The sequence below is a fragment of the Apodemus sylvaticus genome, chromosome 16 (assembly GCF_947179515.1).
Source record: "Apodemus sylvaticus chromosome 16, mApoSyl1.1, whole genome shotgun sequence".
NCBI classification, from domain to species: domain Eukaryota; kingdom Metazoa; phylum Chordata; class Mammalia; order Rodentia; family Muridae; genus Apodemus; species Apodemus sylvaticus.
Window position 1 is genome coordinate 36,546,774 of NC_067487.1, and position 14,658 is coordinate 36,561,431.

Below are 14,658 nucleotides of genomic sequence, written 5' to 3' on the forward strand. Positions count from 1 at the left end.
AGCGTGTCTCCGCAGCTGTACACTTGAGAAAACGGGATTTATGGACCATGAAGCCTCTGTCTTCTGCTGGGCTCTGTACCTGAGATTTGCTAACATGAAGGGAGGTACCTCAGAGTTGAGTGACCCAGTATTTGCTATTGGTTCGTTTAATAGTCATCCCCAGCACACAGAATACATTTCACAGATATAGAAGCTCCTCTGGGGACCCCAGTTCTCTCTGACCCCCGTTTGCTCAATATTTTCTAACTTAAGGTCATTTAAAAAGTTAATTTTGGCAAGGCATCATGACACATGCCTTTAATCCTAGCACTTGGGAGGCAAAGGCAGACAGATCTCCAAATTAAAGTAAGGTCAGCCTGCTCTACAATGTGAATTCTGAGACAGCCCAGGCTACACAGGGAAACCCTGTCTTAAACCCATCCCTCAAGAAAAAAAGAAAAAAAGAAGACAAGAAAAAGACTAAAAGAAAAGAAAAGAAAAAGTTAATTTTGAATATGTTCCCTGTTCTTCATAGGGGATAGAGTTCACATATTACATCATCTGTGAGGATTTTGCCAGAGTCCGTGACTCCACACAATTGCAATTCGATGAATACCCTTGTCAAATACCCTCTTCCATGCCAGGTAACACTGACACCCAGGCTTGTCTTCAGCAAGAACACTGGTAGGTCAGTCTAAGCAGAACTCCATGATATTTTCCTCAGTAGTTTCCCATGCACCGACCCTATTCTCCATCTTAGCTATAAAGTCCTATGTATACTATGTATAGAAAGTCCTATTCCTCCATGCTGCATTAGGAGTGGAGTCTGGTCTGTCTTCTGCGGGGCACGGTTCCAGGGCTCACCTCTCTACTCCCGTCTGATGGTTCTGAACTGTTGTCTTTACTCTTCAGCAAATGTCAATGACTTTGTGCTTCTTTCGCAGTCAATCAAAATGAAATTGAAGTATGTTCCCTGAGAGATGCTTTATATGAGACAAAATCTAGTCAGAGGCTCTGCCTGGGAGCTTGTGATAGGAGACTAAGCCACATTGCTCTCTGAAATCAGGCTTGAAGCAAATTCCTCCACAGCACGCTTTCTAAAAGGTGGCCCCTAGGGGCGCCTTTCTCCTCTCCCTTCCCTTACCTTGCTCTCATTGCTATGAGATGAGTTCCGAAGCTGGTGTCATCAAGTGCACAGGTGGACCGTGGGGGTGAGTAGGGGGTAGGGGGTGGTGTTCACCGTCTTGCCCACAGTATCTTTGCTGACAGAGTTGCCTTGGGAGCAAAGGAGCCTCTGAGAATAATAATTTCTCCATTACAAATATAAGTGGATGAAAGAGTGGTTAATCTATTTTCCTACTTGATGCATTTGAGTATTAACTGTCAACCCAGCTCATCCACATCAGACATGGTCATCTCTATAAACTGTCCCAATGCAGTAAATTATAAATCCATTTTTTAGCAAATTTTCTTGTTTTTTAATTAGCTGACTGTATTTTGCCCATTGAGACTCTGTCACAATTTCTTTGTTCCGTATAGAAATTTTGAATAATGGTTCTTGATCAGCAGTCTTGATTTACAAATAAATGTGGTTTCTGGAAAGCTCTTCCCTACTGGAGTATCTAAACCCTTTGGCCCAGTCCTTAGTTCTCTTGCAATCAAAGGCGGGAGAGCTGGCCCTGCCCCTCACTGGCCAGAGAGCAGGCCTTGCACCTCACCTGGGCAGCACAGTAGAGTTGGCCCTGGTAGAGTGGAGGGAGAGGTGAGCCTGTTCGAGGGCATGAGAGATGACTCAGCTCCTCTCAGGCCTCAGTGCTTGCTCTCCCACTACTGGGCAGCACAGTGGCACTGGTTCTGGAGGCCCAAGGGCATGGGCGCTGGAGAGCTGACCTTGCCTCCTGCCAGGGCCAGCATCAGATGGCCAAGCCCTAGCAGTGCTGGAGAGCTTGCCCTGTGGTGTGGGTGTAGGAGAGCTGTCAGGATGCCCAGCTCAGCTACCATCAGGCCCAGATCTAGGGCTTTGAGCTGGCCCATCCCAAACCCTATAACATCTACCCTATATGAACTGCTGGAACACACCAAGGGGCGGGTCCTATAGATCCTAAGCTGCAGGATCTGACTTGACCTAGGGCAACAACAGGATATCCAAAAGGAATGCAGGTGAGGACCCAGTACTGACAGTGTCCTAGAATCCAGACTTCAAACCAGACCAATAAACACTGCAGTGAACATTTACAGCGAAGGTGTCAGACAAAGGGGTACACTGTAGGACACACTGTGACACACTACCACTTCCACCACAAGATGTTTTCTTTGCTTTCTTTCGTTTATGTGTTTGTGTGGGAGTATTTTAGGTGGGAGTCAAGGGCTGAGGATAGAAACAAGGGGAGGAGGAGATTAAATAAAAAATTAAAAACGAAGCAAACAAACAAAAGCATAGCCGTCTGCTTGCGACACTGGGCTTCTGTGCTGTGCATTCCCCTTCTGGCGCTGAGGAGGAAGCTCCTCAAGGCCAGACCTGCTTGCTTATTTACCTTGTTCAGAAAAACGCACACAATCCAGACAGCCTTGCTGCCTATGGTGTCCTGAGCAGGCTTGGGCTTCAAGGTCAGGAGGAGTGAATGTAATCTGTGAGTCTTAGCACAGCTGGTGCACAAGTTGGCTCAGTGATGTTCGTAAAAGAGGCTGACGCGAGCTGAGCACTGCCCTCTGCTGACTGAACGCATGCCTGGAAATCCCTCAGCTAGCTAAATTCCTAGCTGCTTGCAGGGGTTTAAATGTCACTCCACTTCCAAGACCTCTGAGGATTTATTCTTCAGTTACAAAAAAGCAAGAAAGCAAGCAAGCAAACAAACAAACAAAATACAAAAATCTCGTTTGTTTTGTGTAACTACTCCTGAGCAGGGTCTGACCTGATGTGTATATAATTTTAAAAAAAATCACATTTTGAAAACAAAACACCAATCAAAATCAGACATTAGCAAGATGGTTCAGCAGGTAAAGACACACAACCCACAGCTTGATAACCTAAGTTCAATCCCATGACCCCACTTGGAAAGCAGACAACAGACATCTAGAACTTGTCCTCCTGCCTCTACATAGTCACACACACACACATACACATACACTCACTCACACAATTCACACACACACTCACACAACTCACACACACTCTTACACACACACACACACATACATACACAAACACACTCATACAACTCACACACTCTTATGCACATACTCACACAACTTACACACACACTCACACACATACATACACAATCACACATACATACATACACACTCATACACACACACATGCACAAGAAAAGAAAAATTTAGCAATTTCTTTGCTAGTATAAAGTACATAAACAAGCATATAACCTTACTACCTAAAGAAGCATAAATTGTATGTTTTATACTCTTGTAGTTCTTATTAATGAGCATGCATATGTGGGTAAAACACTATTCATTCCCAGAATTAGAAGGATGGAAGTCTATGTCTTGCTCTTTTCAATCAAGCTTGACATTTTCTTGTCATCAACTACACTTCAGAAACATGATTGTATACCTAAGTTATATTGTACAGCTAAAAATATATTGCTAGTTACTAGCAAAGCCCCATCTTTTCCCAGACTCCCTTGCAGCTCAGTTGGAGTAATGGGCCTGTGCTCCAGCCAATATGAACGACAGTAACTGGCCCTCCGATGCTGCCCTCCGATCCTCCAATCCTCTTACCTACTGACTCTGAAGGCCTCCAGATCTGGATCAGATGACTACAAATAGAGACGCCACTAGCCACTAGCTCCCTCCGTTACCACCTGCCAGGTGGCGCCAGACTTCAACATGAGGTAGAGACAGATGTCTGTGTGCTGCTGACTGAGCCCAGATGTGAATCTCCTTCACGGAACATCTGCAAGTTCCCAACCCTTCCTTTCATGTATGTGAGTACACTGTTGCTGTCTTTAGACACACCAGAAGAGTGTATCATAACCCCATTACAGATGGTTGTGAGCCATCATGTGGTTGCTGGGAATTGAACTCAGGACCTCTGGAAGAGCAGTCAGTGCTCTTAACTGCTGAGCCATCTCTCCAGACCCAACCCTTCCTATCATGAATGAAATGTACTACATTGCCTATTTTCAATTACGTTGCTCTGATAAATAAGAAGTAATTGAGTTATCTTTTCTTGTTTGGAGTGAAACGTTACTATTTTCTCCTTTCCATTTTCATAAACTTTTATCATTTCCTACAGAAATCTGTTCCTTAAACACAGAAATAAATCAGTTCTGGAAGTGGAGAGTGACAAAAACTGTCTCCTGCGCAGCCTGCGAAGCTTCTGGCAGAGCATCCTTTACAATGCCGTGCTCTCTGTGAATGTGATTTCTAGAACTGTGACCAGGTGTTGGGATTCAGAGTCCTCAGGCAGCTACTTCACAGCCCAAGTGTGACTTTAGCCTCACGGGCATCCAAGATCTCCAGGTGGTCCATGGAATCCACTTGTCATTAATCTGTAGCAGAAGGTAGTTAAAAATCCCTGCCCCGGCATGCAGAAGGAATGCGAATTGATCCATTCTTATCTCCATGTACTAAACTTCACTCCAAGTGGATCAAGGACCTCCAAGTAAAACCAGACACACTGAAACTAATAGAAAAGAAACTGGGGAAGACCCTTGAGGACATGGGTACAGGGGAAAAGTTCCTGAACAGAACACCAATAGCTTATGCTCTAAGATCAAGAATTGACAAATGGGACCTCATAAAATTACAAAGTTTCTGTAAGGCAAAGGACACTGTTAAAAGGACAAAACGGCAACCATCAAATTGGGAAAGGATATTCACCAACCCTACATCTGATAGAGGGCTACTATCCAATATATACAAAGAACTCAAGAAGTTAGGCCCCAGGGAACCAAATAACCCTATTAAAAAATGGGGTACAGATCTAAACAAAGAATTTTCACCTGAAGAAATTTGGATGGCAGAGAGGCACCTTAAGAAGTGCTCAACATCATTAGTCATTATGGAAATGCAAATCAAAACAACCCTGAGATTTCACCTTACACCAGTCAGAATGGCTAAGGTCAAAAACTCAGGAGACAGCAGGTGTTGGCGAGGATGTGGAGAAAGAGGAACACTCCTCCACTGCTGGTGGGGCTGTAAGATGGTACAACCACTTTGGAAATCAGTCTGGAGGTTCCTCAGAAAACTGGACCCTGCTATACCTCTCCTGGGCATGTACCCAAAGGATTCCCCGGCATGCAATAAAGACACATGCTCCATTATGTTCATAGCAGCCTTATTTATAATAGCCAGAAGCTGGAAAGAACCCAGATGTCCCTCAAAGGAGGAATGGATACAGAAAATGTGGTATATTTACACAATGGAATACTACTCAGCAATTAGAAACAATGAATTCACAAAATTTTTAGGCAAATGGTTTGATCTGGAAAATATCATCCTAAGTGAGGTAACCCAATCACAAAAGAATACACATGGAATGCAATCTCTGATAAGTGGATATTAATTAGCCCAGAAGCTCTGAATACCCAAGGCACAAATCCATAACAAATGACTCCCGTGAAGAAGTATGGAGAGGGTCCTGATCCTGGAAAGGATTGATCTAGCATTGGAGGGGAATATAAGGACAGAGAAAAAGGAGGGAGGTGATTGGAGAATGGATGGAGAGAAGAAGGTTTATGGGACATATGGGGAGGGGGGATCTGGGAAAGGGGAAATCATTTGGAATGTAAACAAAGAATATAGAAAATAAAAATATTTTTAAAAAAAGAAATAAATAAATAAAATTTGCTAAGGGAAAAAAAAAATCCCTGCCCCGGCTTCTACCCCACCTTAGGTTATTGGGTTCTGGGATAAAAAACATATTCACAGCCTTTATACTTACAATATGCTTAAAGCGGCCCTAGAGCTGGGCGGTTGCCTACCTTCCGTGCTATTAGAACCTACTCTCTTATTGATAACCCTGAATTAGATTACTTACTACTTACTATGTTTCGCCTGGGCTGCTCTTAACCCCAGTTGGCCAACCCACAGGGCCAAGTTTTCATTCTTCTGCTAACCCACGGGGGCTTCTCCTGGCTTCTCCTGCAAGTTCTTTGTCTTTCGCATTCTCTCTCCAAGTGCAGGAAGCCTAACCCCGCCCCATGTTTCTTCTGCCTAGCTATTGGCTGTTAGCATCTTTATCTACCAATCACATCTGTGGGTGGACTCTGTCTCTGTCTCTGGGGCAAATAGTCTTGGGGGTCCCACATTACCATTAAAATACAAGCCAGCCTTAGGCCAACCCACTACAGTAATCTTAGTCTACAAGGCACTGGGCGTGGTGAGTCAGAGCTGTCCTTTGGTAATCATCACACTTCCTGTTTCTTTGGTTTGATTTGTTTTATTTTGTTTTCAGACAGGATCTCACCATATAGCCCACGTTGGCCTCAAACTAACAATTCGCCAACTTCCATCAGCGGAGGATCTAGGACCAAAGCCATGTATTTTATAACAGCTGGGGGTTGGGGTGGTGGCTGCGGGCTCATGTATGGTATCTCAGGATGGCCTCGCACTCACTAGACAGGGAAAGATGACCTTAAATTTCACATCCGCCTGCCTCCACCTCCTGAGTGCTGCATGCTGGGGTTACAAGTATGTGTCACACATATGGTTTATGCAATGTTGGAAACCCAGTACAGGGCTTTGTCCCTTCTCAGAGCAAGCTACATCCCCAGCCCTGAATCATAGGTTTAAAATCATTTTCATGTGAATCAAAATTCAATAGATAGAAAAGGGAGACTTAAAGCTTCCCCCGCCCCCCCCCCACACACACACCCCTGCCTTTTAGCCATTCACAATCCTCTCCAAAGAAAACTCACTGCCTTCACTCCATCCTTGGTGAGGTCTTATTCCTTCATATGCTCTTTCCTAAAGCAGTGGTATGCTTTGTAACAGAGCTACTTCGTATGCATTTCCTACAGAATTTAGTGGCATTTCAGATGACATCCAGGATCTGTCAGGATGGCTGGCACCAAGCCTTAAAAAAACAAAACAAACAAACAAACAAAAAAAACAAATAAAAACTATAATACTTTAGTAATAGTATGGGATTCATTCTGTTTGAATGAATCCCAAGAATACACACAAAGTTTTGTTGTTGGGTTGTTTTTTTTTTTTTTAAAAAAAAAAAAAAGAGGAGCTAAATTGTGTGTATCGAATTCTTAAAAATCTCCCAAATAGCTTTCATGAATATGAAGTGGTACTTCAGGATAGCAGAGGTGGACAGATATGATTGCTACTTTCATATACTGATGATTCTACAGCCCGTGGTCGCACCAGGCACTGCAAGACTATTCCTAGAAGGGTCAGATGCCTGCCTCCCTATATGTTGACAGGAGAAGGGGCTTATAAACCATTTCAGAACTATTTCCCCGATTCAGGTTTTAAAGGATGGGGAGGCAATTTGAGAAGGTAGAAGGTTGAAAATCAGGGAGAACCTGATTTTCTTGAGAAAATCAGGGAGAACCAAAGTTTACTCTTTAGAACCTACATTAAAAACCAACAACAAAACAAACACAAAAAATCAGTCTCTCTCTGTTTGTCTCTGTCTGTCTGTCTCTGTCTCTCTCTGTCTGTCTCTGTCTGTCTCTGTGTCTCTCTCTGTCTCTCTCCCCCTCTCCCTCTCTCTTTCTTTCTCCAAATGAAATGAAGATAAAGAGGAGGCATCTAAAAGGGACCAGACTTCTCCCCAGCCTGGGCCATCTCCCTGAGGGTAGCCCAGATACAAAAAGATAGAAGAAGAAAAGATAGATCTTTCCTGTCATAGTAAGATAAAACAAAAAATAAAATAAACACACACACACACACACACACACACACAGCTATCCCCTGGAGACTAATATTACAGCAACTGAACTACATCAAAATAAAATGTCCCTGGAAGTTAATAAACAACCACAGCCGGGGACTTGGAATTCATGGAGCGAAGCTTACACAGCACAGACCGAATTTTAACACCAGCAATACTGCACCCTTGCCGTCACAGGAGAGAAAACAGTGTAGCACCCCCGCGCCCCTCTGCTAGGGAATCTGGTACCCATAAGTCAGCAGCGCACTCCCTGGCAGTGCCCTCGATGAGTGGCCCTTCATTTCTTATGCAGCAGACAGTTCGCTTTAATGACCCCAGTAAAATGTGTCAAGAGGCTGAGAGGGCTCACTCTTGGTTAATTACTTTGATTTGATTTTCTTTTTTTGGATTTTTTTTTATAGCCCTGGCTGTCCGGGAACTCACTCTGTAGACCAGGCTGGCCTCGAACTCAGAAATCCGCCTGTCTCTGCCTCCCAGAGTGCTGGGATTACAGGCGTGCGCCGCCACCACCACGCCCCGGCGATTTGACTTTCTATAAAGGATGCTTGAATCAAACCTGCGACTAGGAATTAAGTTCGCATCCACACCGGTTGCAAACGGAGGGAAGGCTGTCCGGAGGAGCTGGATTCTGATGGCGACAAAGGTCAGCCACAACATCAATGCAGAAGCATTCAGCAGCCATAAGCTATGGCAAGCTATCCAGGAACGCTGCCCTTCTCTCGGACTTTTTGGGGTTTGGGCCGTTCTCAGGAAGGTGCCCCAGCCTCAGGGTAAGTCTGGTCCCCTTCAGTCAAGCCTTCATAGAAAAGGCCTCACAGCCGGGCCGTGGTGGCACACAGCTGTAATCCCAGCACTCTGGGAGGCAGAGGCAGGAGGATTTCTGAGTTCGAGGCCAGCCTGGTCTACAGAGTAAATTCCAGGACAGCCAGGGCTATACAGAGAAACCCTGTCTCGCTCAAAAAGACCAAATCCAAAAAAAAAGAAAGGAAGGAAGGAAGAAAGGAAGAAAGGAAGAAAGGAAGAAAGAAAGAAAGAAAGAAAGAAAGAAAGAAAGAAAGAAAGAAAGAAAGAAAGAAAGAAAGAAAGAAAGAAAGAAAGAAAGGAAGAAAGGAAGAGAGAAAGAAAGAGAGAAAGAGAGAGAGAGAGAAAGAAAGAAAGAAAGAAAGAAAGAAAGAAAGAAAGAAAGAAAGAAAGAAAGAAAGAAAGAAAGAAAGAAAGAAAGAAAGAAAAAGAAAAGGCCTCACAGTCCTGTGCAGAGGCTTGTCACTGGTTTAATCAGATCTAATTGAATTAACAATCCACATTACTCGTCCCAGGGACCCTTGCAGCGAGAGGAACAGAAAGGTGTTCACATATGAAAAGAAGGATTATTTGTCTTCCCAGTCCACGTTTCATCTCGATTCTTAGTAAATGGAATGTCATTGGGACAACCATTGCGTTTCTAAATGAATGGCTCGGGTCTCCCTGGATCCGCTGTGTGTTGGCGGTCCTTGCCCAGATAGCACAGGATAGACGAGGTGCCTCTAGGTTGGGGAGGTTCAGCTGGTTATCCTCCCTGCCGCAGGGAGCTGAATGCTGTTGGTCTCCTAGAACTGGAACTTTCCACCATCAGCTTGGCCCAGACACCAAGAGGCAGGAGAGGTTCACCCCCGGATATCTCTGCACTTTGAAATTATCCTTCTTAAGTCCTTAGTCCAAGCAGAGATAAAAAGAAGGTCAGATAGGACCATTTTAGGTGGATGGTGTAATGAACTGGATTAAGCGTCATTTCTCAAAATGGCCTATCTTGAAGAGAAATCTTGAACTTCCTCTTTGGAGAAACTAAGGTGATTTCCATGGGCAGTGACAGAATTGCCCACAAAAATCTCTTAGATAAAAAGTTGCTGGGACTGGAGAGATGGCTCAGCGGTTAAAAGCATTGACTGCTCTTCTGGAGGTCCTAAGTTCAAATCCCAGCAACCATGTGGTGGCTCACAACCATCCATAATGAGATCTGACGCCCTCTTCTGGTGTGTATGAAGACAGCTACAGTATACTTACATATAATAAATAAATCTTTAAAAAAAAAAGTTATTGTCTCAGGTTGGAGAAATGGCTCCACAGTTCAGAGTGTTACTGTCTTATGGAAGACCTGATTTTGGTTTCCAGTCCTCATTTCTGAGGTCTCACAAATGATTGTAATCCCAGCTTCAGGGGACTCCTCTTCTGGCCTCCATGGATACCATCACCCATGTGGTCATAGGCAAACATAAATAAAATGTTTACATCTTTAATATATCATGGATGGCTTTAAAAACATTAACAACCAAAACATTTATGAAGAAAGTTTATTATCCATTTTTAACAAACACTGGGCTATTCATCAGGGACTGGGCCTGCCTGTCCAGTAAGCTTTGTTTTCTTGTGTTGGGAACAGCTACTCCTCTGCCTAAGAGTTACAGAGGAACCTCCAGGTCTTCTGTGGTTTCTGACAGTCCAATTAACATCAGGTTCCACTGAGCTGAGAAGTACCATCCGCCTCCAGGCTTGGGTACCATAGCATTTGTCTATGCTGGGATGCTATGTGCTCCCCTGACCCCATAGCTCAGAAACTCTGTGTTGAGTTACTATTATAAACAATATTATTCTGATAGGCACCTGTGTGCAGGTGAACTCTGTGTTTTTGTAAGCATGAATGCCTCTAAGCCTAAATCGCCAGTCAACTAAACAACTCTGTGTTTGTTTCTGTGAACAAAGAAAACATTCACAAGAAAATAATGTATTTTGTTTTGTTTTGTTTTGTTTTTGAAACACTTATGTCTTGATCTTCAGGCTTCAGGCTCTTCCAATAGTTTCTAGGAAGACAAGTTCTTACCGTTAACAGGGCATTAGTGTTCCAGCTTGTGGATGTATAATCTCATAAATCAAAGGATTTAAAAAACAGACTCAGAAGGAAGCTTGAGGGCCATTTTATTAGCATTTGACAGAGAAACTGCAGGGCAGGCGAGCTAGAAATCTCTGAATCTGCTGGAAGGGGTGTGGATAAGAGAGACAAAGTCACTCTTTTTTCCATCAGGATCCAAGAAAAACAGGCAGGCTCAGCTCAGCGATGATGGTCAGCAGACTACTGTAGGAAGTAGGCGGTGACTTTAGAGAAAGCCTGAAAGTCTTGAGTGTCACAGCAGGCTCACTCAGGATCTTGTCTTGTGTCCCTTTGGGAGTTGGAACACAGAAGAAAAGGCAAGTTTCCAGACAATTCGATTTGTAAGCAGCTTCATTGGAGCCGGCTGACAGGGGTGAAATTAATTCTCTAATTAAGGGGATAATTATTCCTCTCACCTCCTTAGCATTCCTTCAGGTAAATGAGTGTCCCTGAGGAGTGGTCTCATGGTCAAATGATTGGCAGTGCCCACTGTGTTAACTCTTAAGAGAGGGAAATAAAAGTATGTCATGTTGAGAGAGTTCAAAATGTCCTTTCTCAACCCAGGGCCAAAGGGGGAATTTCAAATTTGGTTTTTCTGTTGATCAAGAAAAAGGTGTGCTTTGTGTTCACTGGGAACATGACTTAGAAGAGGAGAGTGGGACTTCCTCCCCAGTCTCTCTCTTTTGCTGCCCAGAGGTGAGAGATTTTGCTTAGTCACAATCCCACCATGACATGTGGCTTTGACACAGGCCTATCATCAATTGAACCCAATGATTCAATTGATCCAAGGTTAAAACATTCAAATTATGTCTCTTTATAAGTTGGCCATCTCAGATTTTTGTTACAGTTACAGGATACTAACACTATGTTTGAAAAAACTGTTCCTAGGAAAGGAAGGAGCTAGAAGTTACACGTGTAAAGACACACGTGCCACTCGTCACAGCTGAACAGCTCTGTTAAATTGACCATCCTAACATAGAGCACAAAGCATTGTGTTTACATAAAATAAGGACACTTTTAAAGGCAACAAGAGTGAGTCGCTGGCAGCCACTTGTGAACAGGAGGCTACCTCTGACCAAAGGAAAGGTCAGAATGAGTTTCTCACATTCAAAGCCTTTTGCCTGAGGCTAGCCCAAATCCATGTCCGGTGGGGTCATTAAAAATGTTATTAAGTTCTAAGAAATGAGTAGACTCAATGACAACTCAATAGGAACTGTGCAAGTTGAAAAGCACAGAGTGAGGGTGGAACAGGGGGACTTTATGGTCACTTGAATCAATATCAAGGAGCCTGCTAAATGTTTAGTTGGAATCTCAGAACAAGACAAGAAAGACAAGTAGTAATATTAAGCATTTCACAACACGAGCATAGTATATGCCTAGCTATCTAGCAGGAACAGATGACCATAGCTGAGTAATTATTTTCATCAAGCCAGGAAAATGCTTGGTTAGTCAATGTTCTCCGGGCTCGTGGACACACAGTAGCGATTGACTCCAGAGACAAGTCTATGGGTTCCATCAAATACCGTTGGTACTGAATTCCAGCAACTCATTTTTCCTTGCCCCCTGTTGGTGAATATGTGGACGTATGCAACGGACACCCCAAAGATGGTCAAGCACACCCCATAATGGTGAGGCTAGGGAGAATCTTGAACCACATCTCTGCACCATTACTCACACTCCAAATTGTCACTGGCTCCTCAGAGGTGACCCCGGCTCTATATTATTTGTGTGGAGTGTGTGTGTGTGTGTGTGTGTGTGTGTGTGTGTGTATGAGAGAGAGAGAGAGAGAGAGAGAGAGAGTACAGGTGTGAGTATATCTAGATGTGATCGCCATGATGGTCATGTGGACATGTGGATATCAGATGACAATTTTTGGAAGCCCTCTCCCTGTACCTTGAACTTGAGCATACCGACTTTGAAGTAGAAGCGAACTGGTCTGGAATCTGAAGGACTCGCAGTGGGAATGAATACTGCTTGGTCATTTGTGCTGCACACAAGTGACCACTGATGTCATCTATGAACATGGTCATTAAGGAAACTGGGAAGGAAGAGGCAGATGTCAGCGGTGGGAAGGATCCTACAAGTGAGAATAAGCAGCCCCACAGGGTAACAGAGAGGTGAGAACTGGGTGGATCTCTGAGTTCAAGGCCAGCCTCATCTACCAACTGAATTCAAGTTCAGTCAGGGCTACACAGGTCTCAAAGAGACAGAAAGGGATAAGATGGACAGGACACTGGAAATGAAAAGCAGTGAGGGTTTCCCTATAGAAATCAAAAAGCAGCCAGAGGTCCAAGGAGGAGGGAGGAGCTAAGAGAAGAACGAACCTGTGTCCCTGAAGTACAGTTATATCAGTGCTGAGTAAGGATGGAGATTCCAACCTTCAGCTTAATAAGTCATTGGCATTTTTCATCTTTTTATTGGGCCTAATTTCAGGACCACTTTTAAAAACTAACCTTTGGCATGTAACCTACGGGAGGGTTTCCTTGGCTGCCAGAGCAGCACAAACTTGGCAGCGCTTCACTTCAGAAGTCTGTCTTCCCGCATCTCCTGGAGGCCAGGAGAGTGAAGCCAAGCTGTGACTGGCATAGGTTCCTTCTCAGGGGCTCACAGGAGAACCTCTTACATGCGTCTCTCCCGGCTGCTGGATGGTGTCAGCCGTCCTTGCCCTGTCTGACGTTGGCATGAGATAAAACAGATTCAGAATCTGTCTTCACACGGATGCAGTGTTCATCCCGGGGGACCGCGTCCAGAATGACATCTTCTTATAAATATGGGCTTCACTGTGTTAGTCCACAGTGACCTTGCCATAATTCAATTAACTCTGAGAGACTACATGGTCACATGCTGGGCTTTGATGTGAACTGGGGAGGACAGTACTCGTGTCCGCACCCACTCTGAGTAGGAACACACATGTGCAATGTGTATAACAATAGAAATGTTGAATAAAGGAACACATTTAAGATGTTAGAATGGGACAAAAGTAAATGAATTAATAAATTAAATGAAATCACTACTTTTTTGGGGGGGGGGGAGCAAGGGTGACAGGCTATTATGTAGACCAGGCTGACCTGCAGCCCACAGAGATCTGCCTGTCTCTCAAATATTGGGATTAAAAGCATGCCCCACAAGGGATAACATTTGAAATGTAAATAAAGACAATATCCAATAAAAGAAAAAAGAAAAGTATGCCCACTACTATATTTTGACATAGTCTCTTTCAACAATACTATTAATAGGAGCCTAAATTAAGTGAGTATTTACCCAAAGAACTCAACCACAGAAATCCTTGTACATTCATGTTTCTTGCAGCGCTCTTCACAGTGGCTGAGCTACGGAGCCAACACAGATGCCCAGCAGTAGAGAAGAGGGTGAAGGAGACATGTATGCACACACAATCAAACTTTTTCCCTGACACATAGAAAAAAATCATAGTACTTATAGGACAATGAATGCAAATGAGGACAATATCACTAAGCAAATTAAGCCAATTACAGGGAGCCAAATACCACTAGGTTTTTTTCTTATTTGCTGTCTCTAGATTTCATATACAATTATGCATTCGTATGTGACACTAAAGTGGAATTAGAACTGGCTTGGGGGACACTGGTGGATGGAGAAAGAAAGGGCGATCCAAGGGAAAATAGGCTCTACATGCGTGCATGAAAACCAAACGCGGTATTAACACCAATGACTCTAATATGGGTATCTGCTGTAGGAAACATCTCACTCAACTGTTCCTATAAAGGCGATCTTGACACACCCACACACCATTTTCTTAGTTAAATAGAATCAAAAAGCCTCTTTAGTGGGTTAGAACTTAGCTCCGCAATGTTCCCGAGGCTGTTCACACAGCCACACTAATGGACTCATTTAAACTAAGTAATAAAAGGTGTGGCAAAGGAAGATA

At 43.8% G+C, this 14,658-nt stretch overlaps 1 pseudogene; it reads right to left on the reverse strand.

Annotated features, from left to right (window-relative positions):
- Positions 1–12,196: 12,196 nt before the first annotated feature.
- Positions 12,197–12,408, reverse strand: LOC127666569 (NADH dehydrogenase [ubiquinone] 1 alpha subcomplex subunit 1-like; annotated as a pseudogene).
- Positions 12,409–14,658: the final 2,250 nt, after the last annotated feature.